General features: G+C 45.3%; 1 protein-coding gene across 3 annotated transcripts in view; it reads right to left on the reverse strand.

Annotated features, from left to right (window-relative positions):
- Positions 1 to 23254, reverse strand: part of PRICKLE1 (prickle planar cell polarity protein 1) — a 69198-nt gene that overhangs the window by 16123 nt on the left and 29821 nt on the right. Inside the window, exon 2 of one of the 3 annotated variants that reach the window (XM_075494237.1) lies at positions 3841 to 3910. The exons of the other annotated variants lie outside the window; for them this stretch is intronic. The gene's annotated coding sequence lies outside the window, so the exon portion shown is untranslated. The remainder of the gene's footprint in view (positions 1 to 3840; positions 3911 to 23254) is intronic. 3 annotated transcript variants of the gene reach the window in all.

Here is a 23254-nt window from a genome sequence, read left to right on the forward strand (position 1 = left end):
CACCCGGCCTCCCGGCGGACGAGCCGCGCGGAGAGCGGACGCGAGTAACCGCAAATTACCTCTTACAGCACCGAAACGGTGGCAAGGCTGCCGGCGGAGCCGGGAGAGCAGGCGCAGCAGAGGCGATGCCCGCTGCACACCCGGCCCCGCGCCCCCTCGCTGCACCCGCTCTTTTAAGCCGAGCCCCCTTCCCCGCTGCCCGCGGGGCTGCATGGAGCAACAGACCCGGCGAGGCGTCCGCAGCTCCCCGGCGGCGGGGCGGGCGCAGCACCCCCGGCGCGCTGCTCACCTCGGGCCGGAGCGCGGCTCCGCTCCCCGGGCAGGTCCGGAGGAGCGGCCAGCGCCAGGCGCGGCCCCGCCGAGGAAAGGGGCAGGGGCGGCGGCGAGGGGGGGAGGGCTCCTCCTGCCCTGCCCTGCCCGGCCGGGCGGCGCCGCCGCTTCCCTTCCCCTCCTCGTCCCGCCCGCCGGGAGCGCTACCTGCGCCGCCCCCCCGCCGAACCCCCCGCCTCCCCCCCCCCCCTCCCCCGGGGCTGCGAGCCTCCCGAGCGCTCCCCGGACCGGCAGCGCCTCCCACCTCCCGCCCGCCGCCCCCCGGGGGGCTCCCCCGGCATCCCCCGCCGGCGGCAGGAGCGCGGCCCCATCGCCGTGCGCCCCTCACCGCTCCTCCGTCAGGCGGCGGAAGGAATTTCTCCCACCAGCGACCCTCCCTCCCTTCAAAGTGCTGCCCAAGGCGGGCGGGGGAGGGAGAGACGGGGCGAGCCGCTCCTGCCACCGACCCCGAGGCAGGAAGGGTCGCCGGCCCCGCCGCCTGCCCACCCGGCGGAGCAGGCGTTTGCAGAAGCAATCAATTTCCCTCTCAGGACGCGACGGACAATGTGGTTCAGCGACAACGCTTTTGTTCGTGTTTACGCCCGAAATAGATTTCCCACCCCACCCTCCGCCCTGCTCCGGGCTGACCCTGCCCGGCCCGGCCCCCACCGTCCTGCCGCCCCGCGCATCGAAGGGCACGGAGAGACTAAGGACTCGGGTAAGGATGGGGAAACACTTGCTCTAGATCGCTGTGTAATAAAAGTAATAAAAACGAAGATCAATCCGAAGCTGAGGACCACAGCGAGCAGATGTCCATCGCTGCCTCCCTTGGCACAGCTCAAGTGAGAAAGAGGCGTCCGAGCCCCAGCTTATGCGCAGAACGGTAACACCACCCGGGCTGCCGGGGCATCTTCTAAATGCCCCGGGACAAACAAGTGCCGGGGCCATAAAAAGCCCCGAGAGGCGAGTGGTTTGGCTTCAAAGGCTGGCGGGCAGCTTCCCCTCCGGCACCGTGAATGTAACCGTGAACGCCGCGGTCAAATTTCCTCTTTCCTCTTCCCTCCCGCTCTTTGTCTCCCTTGGGAAGTCATTATCAAAGGGAATTTATTCGCGCTGCATCTCGGGGTCGAAGCGGCAACCCCCCCTCGCTGCGAGGGGCAGCGGCAGCAGCGACCCAGCCCCCCCCGGCCCCCCGGTCGGGGACGCCTTATCTGCCCGGGCCCGCCGTGCGGGACGGCGACGGGGCACTTCGCAGACACTTATCGCTTCCCCCAGGAACCGAATTTGCATGAATTTAAATTCACTCTTCTGAATTTGAATGACTTTGCCCGCAGGGTGCTAAGGGGAGCCGGCCCTGACGGGTAAAGGCGCGGCGGCTGCCGCGGGCACAAGCGCTCAGAGAAGCGTCCCCGTCCCCGTCCCCATCCCCGTGGCCCGCCCGCCACGCAGCCGGGCACACGCACGTTTCAAGGCGGGCCGGGAAGAGCCCTCGCCCTCCCCCCCCCGCTCCCGTGTGCTGATTAACCATCGCCAGACGCAGCCAGACAGAAAGGCAGGCTGATGGATCAAGACCAATACTGGGCTATCTGATCTCCAGTCGCAAAGCCTGTCCTGGGGTAACGACGTTAAAAACAGCCCGTCGGCTACAGCCCATCCCCATCACAAACCGACTGTGCCATGAGATGTGCCCGGAGACCTTACGGTTACGCTCCTAACCGTAGCTGGATGAGCGAGGTCCCGCACGGATCGAGCCCCACGAAATCAAAGCCGCAGTCTGTGGCTCCTGCAGCAGAAAAAAACCTGCTGAAACTCCAGCAAATTAACCAGCTCCAATCCTTCCACACCCCACGTCACTTCCATAAGCAGTTTCGCTGGTTGTACTACCTCCATTCTTAAACTGCTAAGTTGTTTTGAGGTCAAAGTTGGCGTATCACTTGGATGAACCAGAGATTTTGTCAGAGCTTTTGTCAGTGCGGGCTTTACAAGACCCAGGCTGTTTCTGTTCTGTTTGTTGGACTGAGCAGACCCCATCTGGTGGCCAGCTGAACATCTGCCAACTCCATTCATCATTAATCAAAAATGGAAATGTCAGGAATAACGTTTATTCTTCCCCACTACACGACTGAATTAAATACCAACAATTTGCATATATTGTCTACTCCTTTTCCAGGGGTGCCTGACCTTTTCTTAGTAGTTCCCTGCAGCGAGGACTCGCCGCGTCTGCACAGCACATTGCAAAAAGGAGAATCTCATTTGGGGACTTCTGCAACACAACCAGCTCAAGGGCTGCAGATAAATTTGCAAAGTTTCCTGACCTAGAGCCTACCGAAGCCAAAGAAGAGACGTTCACTTACTTTACTGGGCAGTCAAACTGTCCCTGATCTCGCTAACACTTTCCCTGACACCGAAGTGTTTAAGGGCATACAGAGATAGTTGGCTGCACCGCTCTTTTTTCCCAGCCTTTTCTGGCTTGAGCACAGGAACTACACTATATTGTTCTGGGCAATGCACTTAAAGATTACAGGCCAAAACCAGCCATTGCGATCTTCTACCCTGAAGTCATGTGGTCCTAAGATTTTCCTAAAATTACTGTCTGCATGAACAAAACATTTGATTCTGATTTAAAAGTACCAGCAATGAAAAACCCACCACAACTCCTGTTAAATCCACTACAGCCCTTGTTAAATTGTTTCAAGTAGTCAATTATTTTAAACTTTTTTTTTTTTAAATCTTGGATTGCTGTATTTCAGTGCCCAAATGCTGGATCCTGGATCGTATCATACCCTTGAGTGTTAGGCTAAAGAACCAGCTATCATAACTCCCCCTAGGCATTTGCAAATTGTGAAAGTCATTCCTTAACTATCTCTTTTGATTCAGGCTGCTTTCACAGAACAAATGTGTTGCTATGAATTTTTTTTTTTTAATTATTTTTACACAACACAAATGACAGCACACATACTTGTTACCTGAAGCATAAACTATGCTACAGAAGTTGCCCCCCTCAAAAAAAAAAGCTAAAAAAAGACAGGCACAAACCGACTTGCCCTTTAAGGCATGTTCCACATTCTTGACTGCGGCTGGGTAGAGCTGATCCTTTAAACAACCGGATGGTTCAAGGGACTTGTAATGGATATGGAACCTTTTGCCCTAAGGTATTAGCACAAATTTAGTCTAGGTAACAACTTACTTTTACTACTGACCAGTCCAGGGGTGTTCTCTGGCCTGTAAGAAATTCGCTAAGCATATCAGTGTGGTTTCCCAGTTCCGCAATTATCCACATCAGGGAACATCCCCTGAGATAACACTGTAATTGCTACCTTTGTTGGCAGTCACAGAAGAGAGACCAAGGAGCAGAGAATGAATTAACCTCTTGTGCTTCAGAGGCGGCTTCATCGGGTAGGACAGTGGCATAACACCCACCTCTCAAGCCCGATGAGTTCTGTGGATAAACAGAGGAGTTCACCCTCTACATCATCACCCTTTAATGATCACCACCCCCACTCCAAGATTTTTAATTAAGCATCATCTCACCTGTTCATTTAAAATAAAAGGTCATGAGTCAGCTATGAAAGGTGAAAGTATGCAGTAAGGTGAATGGAAGCTAGAACAAAAAAAGAAAAAATCTGTGAGTAATAATTCTTTCAGAGAAGTCAATGAGAAAACTATTCAAAATAAACCAGGTTTCGTGTTTTGAAACAAAACAAACCAAGAAAGATTTTGCCTGTTTCCGACAGCACAGAAGTTGTCCATGGAGCAGGAATTACAACTGCTCCCCAAGGGGTTATGCACAAATCAAAGCCTGCGCCTGATGCCGGTGGGTATGCCCTTCAGGAATTTTAGGGATGGTGACTGGACGGCCTACGGTCCTGCCTGCAGGCTACAGCGTAGGGAGCTCTACAACGTGTTTACAGCACCAAGGTCCTTTCCACCTTCAGTGGCCCCAGGTCTATGTCCCGAGGGAGCGAAGAGGCCAGACTAAGGGATGCGGTTCCACCAGGGTCTGAGCTGACTACGGGAAAACCCAACCCAGTGAAAAAATGCTGGTTTAGTTCCCTGGACCTGCCAGTGTTAGCACAAGGGAAAACCAGGACCAACTCCTATGAGGCTGGACTGTTGTGGAGCTGCAGGCTCAGCTGTCAGCCTCGCGCTCTCCCTCTCTTCTGGGAAAACTGTAAGTCGGGGGCCTTGCAAACACAAGGGCAAGAGGGTCTTGCTCAGCCAGTGCATCAACAGCCTGACCTCCAAGACCACTTTACATGGCACTCAAATACAAGTGAAATTTAACTATGCTCGCCTTGGTATGTTCAGAAACCCCTGCGGACATCCACCTGCATCTCTAGACACTTGAACGTCTTGTCAAACCTGGCCCCAGGCCTCCTCTCACAGGTTAAGAACATGAGTGTGGAAGTACGCCTTCCTAGGCGGAAACAGTTTGCACAATTTTACCACTATATATGATCACTAGGAGACACCTGACACACTGGATGCCCTTGAAGCAAAGCTGAAGCCTTGAAGGACCCTAATGGGCCACCAGAGCAAGGCCACCCCTCTTTGTGCCACTCCGCGCCTACAGCTGTAGGTGAAACCTCCTTGTGCTCTCCCTGTTCAACACCGCTTCCTCCTGCCCACCCAAATGGGCGAGTTTGGCACCAACAGTGGATCACCACGTGCTGCTGGGAGTACAAGCTACAAGAGGCAGATCGGTGCTGTTAACTGGTGTACTGGGGCCTCTTGACTGGGTCACTGACTGGTGTCTTCCTGTATTTTCTTTTCTGAGGCTGCAAAGAAAGGACACGGAGGCAGCACCTCATGAGTCCTGATGGCTCCAGAGTCTGAATCTTTGCTATTGTTTAAATAACATTTAGAAATACAGAGAAAACAGCTCTGTAGGAGACAGGCAGGTAAAAGACAAGAGATTATATGCAACAGAGAGGGGGAGATATGGGGATTAAAAGGAAGCGTGCATAAGAAATGCAGCAAGTGAAAAAATAGGGAAAAGACAACAATGCCCCAAACAACTTCGGAAAGTCAGTGAAAGCATCCAATGGAAATATTAACATCAGATACCAAATCAGGAGACAATCAAGTGGCACCAGACAAATAAATAAACAAACAAACAAATAAATATAAAGACATGCTCATTTGTATTTTCACCCACCAAACAATAGCACAGGGAGCTGCTGAGGCATCCAGCAACCAGACATCAAGGAGAGAAACAGCACCAGCACAGCTTGCTACGGAGAGCTGCACCAGCTACCGCTGGCCTGAGGACTGGCCGGCATCAGCTACTGTGTGTTGGGAATGCATGTCTAAGAGAGGTTTATTTTATTTCCTTTTCTTAATGCTCTCAGAGTTGAAGACCAACACACCTTTTAAAACCATGATCCTACTTTGCTTCAGCAGCAAAGAATTAAAGTTTCATTAAAATGCCCTTCCTTGTTGGATCGGGCTAGGACTTGCTCCTGAACCAACAGGTCTGTTGCCGTATCTGGAAACTCTTAACCCCACAGGCTTTTCTGAAGGCAGTAATCTTGATTTTATCGTAATTGGCTCTGCGCAGCCCACAGTCACGCAGGGCAGGGGTAACCACCTGGGTGCCCACAATACCGCCGCAACCACCGGCTGACGGGTGCGAGCAGGGCTCTCCTACCCACATCGACACCCTCGGTTAATTAGCACCCCGTTTCCCAGGCTGCACAAGGCACAACAAAGTGCGTTGCAACAACACGCGCCTGCAACGCTTTGCCGGTAGCAGAGGCTGACGCAGGGTGGAATTGCTGCCTGGGCTTTTAATAACACCTCAGCACAAACACCATTATGCAACGGGGAAGGTGTTGCAGAGCCGGTGCTAATGCGCTGTTTGCTTATTGAGAGACTTTTCAGCCAAGTATTGTGCCAGAGCCCTGTGTGGATGATGAATGATGTCACTCTTATCTGTGTCAAGCTCCGTTCTCAGGCCTTGCCTCCGAAGAACTCCTCACAATTTATCTAAATTGGTTTGGAAATTGATTTAGATTAAAAAAGGAAATGCTGCAAACTTTGTGTGGCTCTTCCACTATGACCAACACACACACACACACACACACACACACAAAGGGACACTCACCCCAGGAGCGGGGCATCCATGTAAAGAAACAAATATTTAAACCAATATTTAAACAAATATTTGAACTAATATTTAAAAACAAATTTCAAACCCTTCATGAGTACAGTTTTGTGGCATGAGTTACACTCAGTCTGCCCTGTTGCTGGTGATGCTTTTCGACAGCCTGAACTTAGGAAAAAAAACAGGTGACTGAGTTTCAGTGAAGGCGAAGTTTGACATGGAGGATTACTACTACTGCTGTGGCATTACATCCAGAGAAATCAAACCCAGTTTTAAGCCAAAGATGAGATTTGCAAAGGTTTGTGGTATGCTCCTCTTGCTTAAAATCGGGAGGGGAAGGGAAATCTAGCAGTCACTGAAACAGGTAACCAGCAGAGTGCTATGTTGCCATTTTCCATAAGCCATACCCACAGCACAATACAAATACAGGGGGAGAGAACAATGTTTAGATTAACTATCAGTTTATTTTACCAAATTAATCTCACAGGCCATCCTCAAGGCAGACAGTGATGCAAGGAGGATGTAAAAAATGTCAGGTGGATAACGAGATGCATTACAACTTTACTAGCTTTCTTCAGTACAGCAGTTGCAAGAGAGAAACAAGTGGTGAGCTGTCAAGACTGAAGGTCACAAAACTCTACCAAAGGCATCACCAAAAAAAAAAGATAAGTGTTTGCATAGAAAGATCAACTGCTAAATAATTATCCCAGCCAGGTAAGCCTGGGAACAGTCCTCTCACTTCTTGCTCAGCAAACAAAACACTCTGTCTCATAGCTGGGCAGGCTTCTACCCCAACAGAGGTTCACTGCACTCCCATATCTGTCCAGTTCATGCCCTCTGCCACTACTGTTACTGTAGCTTTCTTGATTTTTATAAGGTTTCTTTCTCTTCATGCTTAAGAAGGCTTGTCATGGGCTAGGCAGCATCCAAATGCCACCCTGACTCCAGACACTGAGACACAGTTTTACGAGTTTCCATGCTTTAAGTTGTTACTGCCTTAAAACAGAAGTGACACTCAAATCTCGTCCTTCCCCTTCATATTCTCCCCCACCCTGGACAAAAAAGAGAAAAAGAAGAAAAAAAGAAAAAGAGAGGAATGAGAGAAAGTCCTCCGTCTAACGGAAGTTCCCTCTATGAGAGCCATGAAGGTTTCCCCCTCACTCCCATGTCTTTCTTGAATGCATTAAAATCTTTATAAGCTGACATCTTGCTAAAAAAAAGTTCCCACTGTCTTGTTTCCCAGTGGAAGTGCTGTAATGTAACCCATTACCCCAAAATGGGCACCAAACCAGCCCCCATTTACATGCCTGGCCAAGTAAAAATCAATGTGAAAGGGGTTTTGCCCTTAGTACAAACTTCACCTTAATTCACATTAATCTAATTGTGTATGACCAAATAAAATGCAGGGTAAACACACAGGGTTTATGCTTGCTGTCTCTTTTCCTAGGAGGGTTATGATTCGGCATGTTTTCTGGGAGACCCAAATAGGCCTTCCGCTTAACAGAGTGAGGAATGCCGATTTGGGAGGTTACATCCTTTCTTTTTTTTTTTTTCCTTTTGCTTCTTTTTTTTTTTTTTCCTCCAAGTATGATTAGTTTTTCTCTGCTGGTTTAGCTCCCAGAACTGGTTTACTGCAGGATGAGTTGAACGCAATTGTCAGTATTAGGGAGGGGATAGCCCAGAGCGATGGTCCCACTCCTGGTCAGTAGCTAGCTATTATAACTACACCAATACATCAAAACCACATCAAAAGTCAGCCAGGGAAGATGGCTTCACCAGCACTTCTCTCGGTTGCCTGCCAAGTGCCCCTGGGATTATGGACACACAGGTATGAATTGAGGAGAAAGATTAGGCAAGAAGTGCTAGATCAGTAAAAAAACCCAGACCTAGTAGAGTCACAGTCCAAAGGCATTTGAAAGAGTCAAATTTCTCCTCCAAGTATTCCCTTCACCACAGGGCTGGATGCTTAGGATCAGGTGGTTGGAGACATAAAGGTGCTCCTTCTCTTCATCTCCATTGCACTTGAAGTTCAAGGCCAAGTGGACAGGCAGTGTCTGTTCAGGATGCAAGTTATGCCTGGTTTTCAGTAGGATAATAGCGAGGATCTCAGTTAAACAAATATTCAAATAGAAATCCAGTTTATTATGTTCCTTAGCTAGCAGTCGTTACCCCTTCCACACTAACTGGCAAGATATTTAATTGTAACTACAACAAGGAAAAATCAGTTTAAGTCCCCTAAATATCAAGCTTCACCTCATCACCAACATGACGTTACTATAGACAAGTCTGGAGCCTCCAATACATATGTATTTCCTTAACTATATTTATAGAAATGTTTGCAGACTCCTAAGAATATACAAGCATATTTTCAGAGTAAAAGATTTTAGATTATTCATAATAATGCAAATCCTTATGTATGAAGCACACAGTACAAATGAAGATTGTTTTAAGAACACTCAACTGCTACCCTTGACATGAGCGACCTTTGTACAAGCATCCATTTATCCTTAAGTCCTTACGGTACGGTCAGCTGCTGAAATAGCAACTGCTTGACAATACCTGAGACCTGATACTCAGCTGGCAGCCTCCAAGCTTTAAGCTACACCCATCTGGGCTTGCCAGCATGCCCCAGCTTTTCTTACCAGCTTGCTCAGGAGGATGGATTCCTTCGGATGCATAGCCTTGAAGTGATAATGCCTACCTTTGAAAGGGTCCCAGAATTTAATGGAAGTGAACAAGTGCTGATGCAATCTATGGCCATAGACAACACATACTTCTGGAATAGACAACCTCCACCCCCATTTTTAAGAATACATTTACATTCAGCCACTATGAAGTGAAGCATTTCACCGTTGCTATGAGGCCCAGCATCAGGGGTTGAGGGAATCTGCTCAAGTGTCAGGCCACTTTCACAAAGACAGTTCAAGATTAATTTCTGTAATTTGCAGTTTCTAAGGAAAAAGTTCAATCATTTTCAGGAGGAGACAGCAGAAAAACATGCAACCTTTCCACTACATAATACGTCAGTATCTTTTAAACAGGTTTTGAAAGCAAATATTTGAGATAGCAATGTGAACTCAAGGCAAAACCCTAAATTTCGACAAACCAGGTTTTGTTAAGTTAAAACCTGTGAACATCAGAGCTGCTTGATGTGACTTCAGATATGTCTGACAGACAATTTGTCAAGACATGACATTTTTACAGGTCTGAGAAATGGCAATCATTACATACAGAGTCTAAAAAGTCCTGAGCATATGCATGTATGTTTAGTGTTATTTTAAGTTTTTGACGATTTAGTACCTTTAAACTTGCATATTTTCCTGACTTGCTTTCTTGTCTACAACAATTATTGCTGAGACAAGATTAACTCTTAGGCAATTAGTAAGCAGAGGAAAGATGAGAATTAACGTTTCACAACAGCCATATACGCATGACTCTCCAGCTTGATGTAATCGTTGGATTTTTGTGTTACACACATCCCTCCCTCCTCAGTCATCATCTACTTTCTCTTCAGTGGTACTCCTTCATAATTCTCCTTCCCTGATATGCAGAAATAATGAGTCAGTGACAATTCAGTGATAATTACATTGTTTTTGTAATTACAATCTATTGACATCTGGCCTGGACTTTACTTCCAACATCATAACAAGAACTCCAGTCTTCTGCAGGTACTCTGAATACTTGCACTGGGCAAGTTTTAAAGCAAGAAACACTCTTCCCAACAAAGAGCAGGGTGGGAATTTGGGCGGGAATAACTTTTTAGGTTTGGACAATTGGCTTTCATCAGCAGATATCCCCCCCACACCTCCAGACTGGTGGAAACTCCATTCCCAGAAAGAGGACCTTAACAGATTACTACTGGGCACATTAAAGAAAAGAAAAAAGAGATACAAAGTTTAAAAAGATGATCTCATTAAATTAGCTACAGTTTCATTAAGAAGACTTCAGTTACAGAATGGAGAATCCTTACCTGGTTTTGAGCTCTGCCACTGCTTTCTCAACCAGCTTGGTGCCATTATGCAGTTAGATTAGAAAGTCCTTCCTCAATCAATTCTTGGTGTGCTGATCAGATAGTATCTAAAATTTTGCAAGACTTAGTTACCATGCAAAGATCCAGAGAGGTGCCCGCTCAGTGGGAGTGGAACTCTCGCAGAATTTTATGTAGCTAGTTTGTACCACATTAAACAACAGAAAATAACTAACACCCATACCAACCTGGACTAGCTCTGTATTGGGACCACAGAACCTCAAGTGTTACTCAGCTTCCACTTGTAAATGAGATTAAGGCTGGATTTACTTCTTCACTACACACCACACCAGGAAGACTACTGGTAGAGAAATCTGCATAGCCAAAACTAGCTTGTAGCGTAGGATCAGAAGTATGCGTTCGGCACTCTCTGAAGTCCCCCAGTAGATGATGACTTGTTAAAATTACAGCTAGAGCAACTCCTGCTTGATACCATTAGACTACGCCACCATAACGGATCGATTCTTCAAGATGTGAATGATCAAGTGGCATCAGCTTGGGATGACACACCTGCGGGAGGGACAGCAGACTTCAAGGATGAGGAACAGGAAGAACGTGTGGGGGAAATGGAAAAGGGCAGCTAGTACTCTACAGCCTAGATGCTAAAATAAGACCTTCGTACCTAATTACGATCTTATTACTCATCTGCCACAACTGCAATGGACAGGTTGCCTCCTCTTGATTTCTCTGATCTACAGAAGACAGAGGAGCTAATGTAAAAAGGTCAAAAAACTGAATCAATACGCTGATCCTCCCAGCAGTGGATTTTCAATAGAGATCCGTTACCACACAGTAAAAATGACTGAGGTAAGTTTAGGAGGTGCAATTATCTGTAGCTTTTCCCCATTAAGCCTTGTAACTCTCTCAATGAGAATTTAACAGCATACATACTTCAGCTTCTGTGTGAAGTTAATAACTTCACAAGACATAGACAGTAGAACAAGCCATTCACATTTTGTACTATCAACAAATAAATGCTGGAGAGCAAGTTTTTGGATCCAGCTATTACCTCTAATTACACCTATCTCTACGAATAAATGCAAACTAGTTTGCATTTTTTCCCTGATCATTAGCCTCATTTACATAAGTGTCATGAGGCCAGTTCTTTATCCATTAGCGTGAATTAAGCGATATCCTGCTGGGCACAGGACTATTCAGACATGCTGACTGCGGAGCAGCTGCTCTCCTCCTTTGGTATTGAATGTTGATTAGCATCATAGCACATGACACACTGCAGGGCATATCATGTGTCACACTACAGCATACAACATTTAATGAGAACCCAAAGCAAACCCCATGGTTTAGAAAGCCAATCTCTGCTCTGAACAGCAAGGCAATAATTAAGCACATGGTCTGTCTTGGGAAAGACTGAATCCCTCAAACAGTGGGCATTTGTTTTTTGGGACAACGCTGACTACCTGAGGCAGAGCTGTAAATTTTCTTAGTTATTCTAAGCAGTACCAAGTGTACCCACTGCCAAATAATCAAATCTAGTCACATTTTCCAGCAAGACGCTTGCACATTACCCTTTCAATTCTGGTCTATGAGACAGAACGAAGCTTTTGTATCATTAGATGTATACAGAACATTTAAAGAAAGACATGGCAGCTATGAAAACAGAGTGCACAATACAAACTCAACTCCTGGAATATGGAACAAGGTTTAGTATCTCCTTCCTGTGAGATCCTAACAGATCTCCAGCAGAACCTTTACATTCTTTGTCAGCTTTCCTCATCTGAAAGATGGGTTGACACCACCTTGTCTTGCAAAGATTCATTACTTATTTGAATGCTACTTTGACAATACTGTAAAATAGTGCATCATTGTATAATCAACATTTCACTACTTTGACACTATTCAATGGAGGCAAAGAAAAGCATTTCAGAACAGTAGAGAAATTAATTTCACACCATTCAAATTTATGTAGAAACTCTGGTTATTTTACAAGAAAACATGTTTCATGATAAGGGGTAACAATGCAAGAACGCTGAAAGCGCTGCTGCCTCAACTCATCTGCAAAGCAGCATCCACGAAATACTGACAACAATTAGCTTAGTTTGTTCTGAATGACTGGAACTTGATTAGTAAAGGTTTCAGCATGCGCATCTCTTGTCTAGAAGACCAGTGCAGCAACAGAATCCATTCTTCCAGCTAAATAACGCGTTTTGCTCTGCACGGTGCTCTCTTGCTCCTAGGCAGTGATGCAAGCAAAGCAGGAGAATCCCTCTGGGGAGAGCGGGCCAAGTTCAGTCACTGGAGTTGATCTAATTACCGTCATAGTTGTATATCTGTTTCAAAAAGTGAGCTAGAACCCTTGTATGATAGGCGTTAGGAGAAATTAGACATCATTAATCAGAAGAACAATGAAGAAGCATAAAACAAGCCACTGCTTTTTCTGTGCTCTTCACAATACAGTCACTTTGTAGGAGAACATCATAGCATTAACAACAAGGGCCAGAAGATTTTACATCTACAGCTCAGTCCATGGAAACAGCTAAGAAGGGATATACAAGCGACATATCACCTCTCTACTTCAAAAGATAAAGGAAAAAACAAATCACAAAAGACCTCCAAATCGCATGCTCTCTTCTTTTTCTCCTCCCACAACTCCAGGGCACAAAGACATTTTTCAGATTTGGTGGAGAGAAGCCACTTCAGAGGCTAGGCTTTGTATTAAAAAGGGTCTTCTCTTTCAAACTGCTAACAGAGCTAGGTTATGCCAGAGATCTTTATAAACTAGGTTCCTGTTCTTGATGGCATCAGCCTCCCTCCCCATGACCTCAGTGAGACTCTCTTCTAGAATGCTTCAGTAAAGAGTTAGAGATGATGCTACCTCTGCAACAGTATTGTAAGGCAGCGGTGCCCAACTTTTCTTCCAGACAGACCACTGATCTCAGTTCAGCCTCAGAAAGGGCTACTCATCATAGCCTCCTCATCCTGGCTCCTCTTTTTACAGCCTAGATTAGCTTCTCATGTACTGTGTATACATAATAATCTAAGTGCATAGTTATCTTGTAGGTGCAGAATGGTGTTCTGGGGACTCCTGACCCACTGTCCCCTGGAAGAGAGGCAGTCACCAGAAAGGAAGCCCGCAGGAGCAGACTGGATGGACAGCTGTAGTGTGCAGGTCACACTGAGCACTTTGCTAGAGGTCAGTGCTGAGAGCCTTCAGCCCCCAGCCCAGAGGGCACAGGAGAGCACTCACGTTGGAACATGGGTTGGGAGGACCAGCAAGACACGAGCCTTCGGTGCAGCTGCAGGCTGCACAGCACCAAATACAGCCAGCCGCTACAGCCAAGAGGCACATAGAGTACCTCGGCCCTCCTTTGATGGGAAGGACACTCCTGTGTCTCTGCACTAGTACATAAAACAGGGCCAGGGCACAAGCTCACGCACTAGCCTGCAGTCACCTACACCATTTCACTGGTGGTATGCTCCATGGTGTGGTTTTGAGTAACTGGACACAGCATGTGGGATATAGGAAAGGCCACGGTCCGTTCCTACCAGGTGGGCTGGAAAAGAGTTGGGTTTGGGTTTCTCCACCCTCCCTCCACAGTCCTTGAGCTCTAGCTCAAAGAGGCTTTGAACCACTCAGCCCACGCTTTCATGTAGTACCCCAACGCATGCAACACACACTCTCAGCTCCCTGATGAGCATTTCAGAGACATTGAATGGAAAAAAGACAATTCACCAAAAAGCAACGTCTTTACGAACTCTTTATGAACAGCACACGTATGGTGGAGCGCACAGCACAGTGCAGCTATGGGCAAGGGCTACGCAACATGGATTCGGGCAGTCTGGCATCTGGTTTCAGGGTCAGGGGACCAGTTACTGCTAAATGAAACACTGCCCAGACAGATGCAGTCTTGGGCTTCTGAGAAGCCTTCCACTAACTTTAATAAACGCGTTTACAATGTGGAATAGCAGAATATCTGCTGCCTTCCCTCAATTTTTAGGCTTATATAAGTTTCCTTATAAAACACAATTTTGGAACTATGATTTACTCTAACCTGAGTGCTGGAAGTAATTACAAACTTCAATGCAAAACATCCATGTTATAAAATACTTTTAAAAACTCTTCCATCATTTGGAAACTTTTTGATAGAATCCAATTTTTAATAAAAATAGCTTTTAGCCATACACATTTGAGAAGCAAATGCAGAAAGACCATTGTTACAAGACTGAAAAGGAAACAAAATTAGAGTGATTTGAAACTACTTTTTGGAGTTAGGATGATTTTTTTAATGCATCTTACACTTATAAATGAACTCTAGTTTAGAGTAAATGCAAAGAAGCAAAGAGACTTTCAATGTCATTCACACATACATTAATTTCAGAGGATACTGCTGTTTTCAATCATGTTTAACAGTGTTAATTTCTTCTCATTATCAGCAAAACAAAATAAGTACATGCTGAGGATAAGGGAACAGCTTTGTTTATCTTCAAAATTATGTGCTTACCAGAACTAAAGCATATATTTGCTGCATGTCAGCCCCTGCCCCCCTTCTTTAAATTACAAATTCATTAACATAGCACAGTGGTGCTATATTGTTAGCAAGGAATAAAGCACATTTTAAGGAGCAATTAAGTGGGATAAAACTACTTGGAGAGAAAGGTTTTCCACCACAGCAGTGTCTTAGGGAGACCAAAGGGGAAACCTGACACGAAGGAATGTCAGCCTGAACTTGATGAATTTGTACTCAGAGCAATGTGTCCCGTGCCGTCCCGTCCCCCCCCCGCCACAGCAGCAGCTTCCCACATCGCTTCGCAATACCCTTTCCTTACAGTTTCCTTTTGTTCTACGAAATGTTGTCCACGAGACAGATCTGTTCGGATCGATATATTTAATAGAGCCATATCTTCTGTCATTATCTCAAACTTCAAGACTCAAACCATTTGTATTTGATGTGTAGCCTGCCAGAGATGGCTGCTTTGCCAAACAGATTGCGCGAGATGAATCTGCAACATCCCAGTCCAGAACACGCAAAGCCGACTTAAACACTCCCACAGACCACAGCAACCTTTCCACAGGACCCACGCTGTGGTTTCCTGGGATGGTCATACTGGAAATATCAATAGTCCAAGACAGGGACACAACAAGGCTCCAAACCAGGTCAAGTCTGAATTTTAGTTTCCTTCTCTTTGCTTTTTTGGTACTGAGATTTGAGACAAGAAGTCTAATGCTTCAGTTTTATGGCTTAGAAAGAAAAGCCTTGAAAAGCTCGATCTGTGCTTTAAATGAATGCAGATTCTCACCCGCACAGAAGAAGCCTAGTGCTTAACAGCGCTCTGCTTGCAAACGTTATTATGTTGTTGAGACCAATGTTATCTTTTTAGACAAATGTATCTATGAGGTTTAATGTAGAAGAGAGCATTTATTTCTATTGTGAAATGAAAAAAAAAGTCGTTAAATATATTTCCTGACCTTTTTTAATTTTTACCTTTTTTAAAAAAAAGGTAACAGTGAAAAAAACTTTGTATCTGTCCTATGAAGATGCTAAGAGTAGCCTCACAACTCCTCTCGCTTCCCTTGGGAGTTAGGATGCTCAGCAAGTTTGGCTCTTAAATCAACATATGTTTGTTATTTAAGTTACATTGTCATTGCTTCCTTTCTGTTCTGTGAGAGCACGGCATGGCTATTCCTTCCAAGCCTGGGAGCAGCATCTTTAAAGTGTGAATATTACATTACCCACACACCTACTAGACTAGAGAGAAAATACTTGTGCTGCATAGAAAGACTGACAACTCTAAAACACACTACAATAAAAAGCAAGACCTGATAAAAATTCCATTACTTGCTTATCTGGAGGGATTCCTCCCAGTTCAAAGGGTCAATTTCCCAGCAGGGCACCAGCGCTTATCAGCTAGCTCTGCTGAGCCTTTCAACTGCAAAGAGAAGTGTTGCCTCCAACTGGCATGACAATGGCACTATTAAACAGGCACTTCAAAGATATAGATGTTGTAAATGCTTTGATTTTGCCAAGTTCTCTATGCCATCACTATCCAACAGACTTTTTCATGCAGAGGTCAGAGTCTTCACTACGCAAATGAAAAGCAGGTAACAAGTCATGTGAAATGCAGCAAATCCATCACGTGCCTCTATTCCCAAAGCAGGTCCTCACGTTTTCCTAGACAGAGAGAAGCCTGTACCTGACCAAGAGAGAAACGGGGCTACTACAGTACAAAGTTCAACTAGCCTGCCGTAGCAGGGAGCCGGAGGCAGTAGGACGTGCTTATATCCCACAAACCTGCAACCCTTCTTCCCACAAGGGAGAACACGCGGGCAGTAGTATTACTGAGGAGAACTTGCAGGAGTGGACATTCACATGAGCAGATCTATTGATTAGCTGCTTGTCTGACACACCAGCCTGGATTCATTTAAGCTGGCTGTGTAGCCAGGAGAACCAGTACTCCCTTGGATGATTACAGACATGGGGTTTGCTCGTTATCTTGCTATATGGAATGAAGTTGAGGCAACTGAGCACAGTCAGCATAGACTGACTGGTCATTCTCCAGTTATCACAGGATCACGATATAGATCAACACATACGAGGAGCATATGAGGTCATCCGACATCTGCCAGTTTGCATCAGCACTGGATACACATACCTTTATCTAGATCTTAGACAACCAGCCTCAGACCTTTCCCAGCATTTGATCTGCGACCTTTCCTTGCACATAAACCATATGTTTTAAGTAAAACTCTCCTGCCCTGAGAGCAAGAAGTTTGCACGTCATTCATCTTTTAAAATTCCTTTTCACTTAGCTCTCTCCCCACTTTCTTCGGAGCAACATCCCAGAGTCCCAGCCTTGTTTTTTCAGGCCAACCATCTGCTTGGACGGAGCAGCATCCTTTGTAAAGAGCTCTGCAATCCCTTTCGAATGTCTACAGTTCTCTTGACCCGTTAGCTTGTAACCCTTGGGACACCGGTAACAAGATGTGCCAGAAAAGATTGCAACAGCAAGAAGCTTCATTTTCACATGAATGAAGACACGACAGGAAGCTTTTCAACCCAAAACATTTCCTGTCTGATCAACAGGCCACAGTTTACACATAGGAGTAAACATGTGACCCACAGCAAACCAAGGCCATCTACTCTAAAACATGTCTGTTGAAAGCACAAACAGACTATGATTAAATTAAGTTTTAATTCTAGAAAGCAGTTTAAACTCAGATAAGGGTTAGATTCAATCTTCACTGAAGGAATTACCCTTTTTCTAGTTACTCTGGTTACCTTCAGAAGGGAAAAGGAAACTTTCACTTGGACCTCCCTTGCTTGCAAGGTTTATGCAAGCATGATTAAGAAGGGCATGGGATGCATTATTATATTATCACACACCAGCAAGTTACACCATACCAGCAGAGCCCCACATACTTTCCACTTGTCCCAGCAGCAAAGCTGTAAGAGCAGTTTATGCCAACGCATGAGACTTTGCAGAGGCTGCAGTTGCCTTGGCTTAGCCAACAGGCAGCAACACAAGTATTCCCCAGCGTGTGCCCATAACACAAGGCACATTGTAGTTTTAATAAAATTGACCTGGGCAAAATAAACCCCTAATCTCCACTGTTGATAGGCTGATGTGGATATAACATGCAAGTTATAAGCAGTTTTGTCTTAGGGCTTTATTCTGTCTCGGCTAACGTACATTTATACACCCTCTCCTTCCATGCCCCCAGCAGCAAAGTAGTACAGCTTGGGGTTGTGACTTGCACACACGTAGTCTCTCTTCTCTTTTGTCCTCTCCCTCCCACCTTCCTTCTACTGCATTACCTTTCAATTAGTCACAGGAGTACAGCAAAACACACAGTTCTCTGATCTCTTAGATGATCTTTTATATATAAACATTAGTACCTGCCTTCTCTCTGGAAGGAGCAATCTTTCCAGAAAGAACATGCTTTTCAGAGAAGAAGAATAAAGACAACAAAATTGGAGGCATTAGATAGGAGATGTTTTAAATATTTATGCTAGCAACCCCTAATAAAAACACTGGTCTTGTTTCCATACAATATATTCAGAAAGGACTCTCTCAAAGCTTAAAGGCAAGTGGTTGTGCATAAGTCTACCAGGCGAGTACTGGTATGCTTACACAACCAGCATGTAAACCAGCAGCCCCTCTGCTAGAGCTGCCCAGTTTCTTTAGCCCTCAACACTTGCGTGTCAGAGGCAACCTGTACAGATAAGTCTTTGTGCCCCTGTAAACACTTCATTTTAGGTGTACACACAGTGAAATAGAAAGCATTTCAATACCAAGCCATGTACCTTGGCCCCATCAGCTGTACTTCCACCCACTACAGTGCCCTGCCAGAGGAAGCTCTAAACCTGTGCCCAAGGAAGGGTTTATTACTCCAGTGGTTGCCAGGGACTATCCAGCCATTTCCCTCCATTAGCACTTAGATGCAACATATTATTTTCTCCCTTTAGAAGAAATTTTAAGCCAGTATTACTGAAAAATGATCCATGATCCTCAGGGATTTAACAATGTAGAGTAGGCTTTGCAGGAAGAAAAAAGCTAGTGTTAAGACTTCAAGTTTAGTAAGTACTAGGGACTCCAGAGCCATGAGTTTCCAACTATACTGCACACATCTGTTTAAAGCAAGTCATTTACAGAGCATTTAATCATCATGCCATTGTGCACCAGTATTGGCAAGTTTTACAGTAGAAAACTATGGGACAGCAGGCTAAGATGCATATGTAATTTTTAACTCAAGGAGAACAGTTAATTTAATGCCACTCTTCCAACGCATACATAAGCAGGGACCTGACTGACAAAACAGCTCTATCATGAAAAGCTTAGTTAAGAACTCATCAGTTAATACCTAGATGGCTCTCCTTGACAACACTGCTTTAACTGCAGTGCAACCTCTCATTTTGTAACTTTACTTGAGGACAGAGAAACAAAACACTGAAATAACATTGTGCAATGTTCAGCTTATCCTGAAACATCTCTTTATTGGACCAAGGTATAGGAATAAGTATTTATTAAAAACACCACATGCCTAACTTTATAGTGTAACATATAAGCAAGCCAGGATAGCCCTGGGAACTGAACAAAGCAAGATTCAGTATGTAAAGGTTTATCAGAAACTGATGGATTAGGTTTTCTACAATAGTTACTACTGATCTACAAGAGCTGATCACTTTATTAATGTCATTATTTTAAGTTATTCCATCATCACCCATTTGGGTTTTCTCATGCTGCTCATGACCTTCTAAGCACATCTCCCTAAGAAAAGTCTTGCTGGAGAGTTCATTTCATGGTGTTAGTAAGAAGAAAGTTTTACATCCTCCTTTGCAGTTTAAGTTACACAGTTGCCTACCTGTTTCCTGGGAGAGATCTTTAAAGGGGGAGACCAGGCTAGTCCATCCAAAAGTTTGGAGAGTTCAAAACTTAGATATGACTCCAGATGGAGTCAGTGAAGAGAATAAGGCATTAGGCAACATGCCCTTTGCCATATGGCTGCTGGGCTCCTTGCCAGTCATAGCTCAAGAACCAGCACTTGAAATGGTAAGATACAGAGAGTTACAACCGTCTCAGACCAGACCCCTGAGCGCATGCATCTGCAAAGACGTGCGTGCCTACACCAAGCAACAGATCAGAAGCAGAGATTCATGAGCTAGTGGAGACTCAGGCTCATAAATCCACATGATGCAGTGCAGCTGGATATTCAGCTTGAGCCAGCAACAGTATAGCTGCATTTACATAGCTCTTGTGCCGCTGAACTTGGATGTCTCTATCACATTCCCCCACAGCTTCTGCTTCCAAGGAAGTGCAGCCAATCTGGGAACACTGGAAACGCACATCTGGGGTCTAGAAATGCTCCAAGTCAAAGCTGACAGGATGAATCACTGTCTTCCTGCCAGCTAAAGGATGGAAGAGATTTAACAACCAACCTCCTTCCCCATCCCCATCCCCCATCCTAACAAGCAGCTGCAATATCCAGGAGCAGAAGGGGGTGAACAGGAGAGCTAATGCAGACAGTCTGGATCTGGAAACAGATACTCACCAAAGAAAAAAGATACCAAAGAAGAAAGAAGATGTTAAAAGTGTAAAGCTGTTTAAAGGTAAATTTCAAATAGAACTTCAGTCCTTGACAAAAATCAGAGTAAACTCAGAAAGGATTGTTGCTTTCAGTCAAGCCTTCGCATATTGATTGGTGAGACTATGACAGCTTTAGATGCAAACGGCACTGATCTACTGAATAGCCTAGAAATGATACTGAAGCTTTATTTTAATGATGTCCAATGGGATAAGTAAGCAGCACAGTCAGCACTGGCAGTGTTGGGAAAAAGCCAACACTAATGCAGCAGACTGAGCCAGGACACAGAAATTGGGAAGAAAGCTTCTCAGGGAGGCCCGTAGCCCTAGGCCAAAACACAAGTCACTGCTGCACAGAGCAGGGATGGGAAAGACAACAGAAGACAACTTCCATTAAGCCACGTAAATCACTGGAACTACTTACAGGGAGTGAAAAGTAGTGGGAAGAGAGGTCTGACCACACACTGGAGGCTGTTTGAGACTGCTTTCCCTTCCCTTCCATATTGAATGGTTAATATTGAAGCAATACAACCACATTTTCTTTGTTTTGCCCGCTTGAAGTGCTTTCCTTTTGAGCACAGAGGGCAGGAGGCAGAGAAACACCACCATGCTGTCCTCCCACTTCTGCTCCCCGTACCCCACGGTGCTGGTCTGGAGGACCCTGGTCCCCCAGGCTCCAGCCATGCCAGGAGATCCTACGGTAGGGAAGAGGGAGAGCAGGAGCAGGCTCAGTAACAGCATCTGCACTTCCAGAGGCTGCCCTTGCCATGGAGACACCCCTGGGGCAGAGCCACATTCCCCCAAAAGGCAGAGCTTTCAGAACAGCAAGCCAGAAAGCCGTGGTACACTGTGGTTAGAGGGGACGGACTGCTCAATGGAGAACATACTCTGCTTTACGCACAGCCTAGCACCTCCCGCTCACTCCTCTGCCCAGGAATCAGGAATGCCCAACACCACCCACAGGGTTTTGCATCAGATTTCTTTCTGCTTAAGACCTAATGGGGCTTCAGCTCTCGATTATTTTGTGATGGCAGCAATATCCCTGGCAGCCTGCCTGGCAGAAGGAGGACCTGCCCCATCATCAGTCTTACTATTTGAAGTGACACATACAGGCCTTACGATTTCTGTCCCCAAGGCCATCTCGGTTTTTACAACTTCACTACAATACTGATCCAGACACATTCCCTCTCTTTCATTTGAAAAGATGTAAAATGAAGTAATCTCAACACTTTGGTTACTATTCTCAGGACAGGACTCAGAAGTGCAGGGACAGAGAGATCTTGAGCCAGGACAACAGGGGAGCAGAGCACAAAGACTGAGCTACAACAAAGCCACGCTCAGCTGCATGCTCTCGCTATACATACAAGATATACACTACATGTGTGTATATGTATGTATGCACACATACACAGAGGCAAGACTATATGCAGGCAAGATGATTCCAGAGCGCTTAAGGACACAACAGTAGACAGGCTGAGACAAGTCAGTAATAACACAATTTAAAAGAGCAAGCTGACAGCTAAAAGATGCAAAGTAGTTTATTCTAAGAAGTACCTCCATCTATTTTATGGTGGAATAATTCATTTTGTATTCAGTAAAATTTGTTTCCGGAGTAATTTATGCAAACAGGCTTCAGATAACTTTCTTAATTATTTGTGTGGGTACAAGATTAGTTTGACCTGAAATAAGTTAACTTGAAATCCCTGCCAAACTTAACAAGCCTTAAATTGTTGGGCTTTTTTCTTTATTTTATTCTATGGCTAGACCCTAAATAGCTATAACTATAGTTTGTGTAAAGCCATGGCTGCTTTTCTTAAAGCACTAACCCAGCAGCCAGGTGACACAGGTCTTCCAGCCGCCTGATTTGCTGTACTCCGAAGCTCTGAGCCAGACATGGACTGTTGAAGGAGAAGCAAATCCTCTTCCACTTGGACCAAGAACCATCCACAGAACTTAAATTTCATAAAGCTTCACCAACTAAGAAAAAGGTTAACCTCTCTCATTGCCAGCCCCAAAACAGGCTTACTGAGTGTGCAGACTCACGCTCATTCTGGCGAGCGGCACGAAGATCTGGTTTTTTTCCACCACAACTCTTCCAGTCACTGGAAAGCCTGAATGCAAGCACGTATCTGTGACCACATTTTGCTTCACCAGGGCAAACAAGTTGTGGATATTCCTCTCCTCAGCAAGAGAGAGATTTCTGGAGCTCATCTTTGGAGCTTTGTGCCGCATTTCCAGTGCATAGCATTAAGCACATATGAATTAAATTGTCAAGCAAGACTACCTCCCCTACCTCTCCAAAAAACCCCTCAAGAAATCCTGCATCTCAAACCACATCCTTATTAAAAAAATTAATAAGTAAATAGTCAGAAGGGCGTGTGCAAGCCACTAAACCAAAATTCCTAAACTCTAATCCTTTCCAACAATAAAACATTCTGCTTCTGCCAAACCACTTGGTCCATCTGTTTCACTTTCTTTACTGTAAAAAGGAGAACATGGCTTCCTCCAGTTCACAAAAGCAGTCCATGGACTCGACGTTTATAGTGTCCTTTTCCGAGTAAGCTTTTCTTAGTTTCAAATAATTTTCACACTAAAGCTTCAGGTCTTGTCTAACAGAAATCTTGAGTGATTGTACAAGCATTAGTTCTTGTGCCGTTGTCATAAACACAGGATTATCTGCTTTTTGTTGTTGTTGTTGACAAAACAGCTGGAAAAAAATTAGGTTTTGACTTGGATTTTCTTGAGGGTTGAGGGATGGACAATAGAGCATCTTC

The sequence above is a fragment of the Mycteria americana genome, chromosome 1 (genome assembly GCF_035582795.1).
Source record: "Mycteria americana isolate JAX WOST 10 ecotype Jacksonville Zoo and Gardens chromosome 1, USCA_MyAme_1.0, whole genome shotgun sequence".
Classification (NCBI taxonomy): domain Eukaryota; kingdom Metazoa; phylum Chordata; class Aves; order Ciconiiformes; family Ciconiidae; genus Mycteria; species Mycteria americana.